At 54.5% G+C, this 1,188-nt stretch overlaps 1 pseudogene; it reads left to right on the top strand.

The window, feature by feature from the left end:
• The first annotated feature begins 353 nt into the window (after positions 1-353).
• LOC130123093 (60S ribosomal protein L11-like) lies at positions 354-885 on the top strand (annotated as a pseudogene).
• Positions 886-1,188: the final 303 nt, after the last annotated feature.

Genomic DNA, 1,188 nt, shown 5'->3' with positions numbered 1-1,188 from the left:
GTGTGTATCCGCCTGTATTCTCTTGGTTTGCTGTGTGCGGGACGTTTCTGGGCGTTAACCTTTGGGCAGCGGGACTCTATAAAAGCACGTGCCGACCAGGGGCCAGCGCGAGACCGTGAGAGCACGCATCCAAGAGGAAGCCACGACAATGGCGGACACAGCGCCGAAACGACGCAAATACACCGAGGCGACGCGCCAAGCGAGACAAACCTCGTTCCGAAACGAGAGTGAATCTGGGGTTGACTTTCACCCGCTGGCGAGCACTGAAGGAGAGGATGGGACCGAAGAGCGACGCGGAGTTGGCCTCTACGCTGGGGTGTGTTCTGGCGACTGGGCTCCTCTTGTGATCAAACATGGCGGACCAGGCGAGAAAAAAGGAGAACCCTGTGCGAGACCTTCGCACCCGCAAGCTCTGCCGGAACATCTGCGTCGGGGACAGTGGAGACAGACGGACCAGAGCTGCTATGGTGCTCGAGCCGCTGGCGGGACGGACGCCTGTGTTCTCCGAGGCTACACCGTGAGAGCCTTTGGCCTCCGTATGAATGAAAAGACTGCGGTCCACTGCACCGCCCGCGGAGCCAAGGCAGAGGAGATCCCGGAGAAGGGACTCGAGGTGCGTGAGTGCGAGTTGACGAAGTAAAACTTCTCTGACACTGGAAACTTTGGCTTTGGCATCCAGGAGCACATCGATCTGGGTATCAAGTACGACCCCCGCATCGGCATCTACGGACTGGACTTTTCGTGGTCTTGGGCAGACCTGGTATCAGCATCGCTGACAGGAAGCGGAAACGAGGTCGCATCGGTTACAAACACCGCATCCGCAGAGAGGAGTCTGTGCGCTGGTCCCAGCCGAAATATGACGGAGTCACCCTCCCCGGCAAGTAGAGGACCGCCTGTAGACCTTGTTTGTAACAAACAAATAAAATGTAAAAAAATGAATTAAAAAAATGTTCCGGCAACTACGGGTCAGGGGGCGTGTCCCCTGGTCACGTTGAGCCGACGAACTGCAACCGACAAATCCTACTCGTTCCACTTTTAATGGCGCTGAGCTGTATATGGCGTTCAGCATTAGCATCTCAGACCACAATAAAACAAACCTCCCCCTCCTCCCTTCGCGTTCTTGGCTATTACTTTGTTGGTTGTGATATTAACCTTTAGAATATAGAGTAATTTTATTAACATTAGTAA

The sequence above is a fragment of the Lampris incognitus genome, chromosome 13 (genome assembly GCF_029633865.1).
Source record: "Lampris incognitus isolate fLamInc1 chromosome 13, fLamInc1.hap2, whole genome shotgun sequence".
NCBI classification, from domain to species: domain Eukaryota; kingdom Metazoa; phylum Chordata; class Actinopteri; order Lampriformes; family Lampridae; genus Lampris; species Lampris incognitus.
This window is presented reverse-complemented; position numbering and strand designations above follow the sequence as displayed.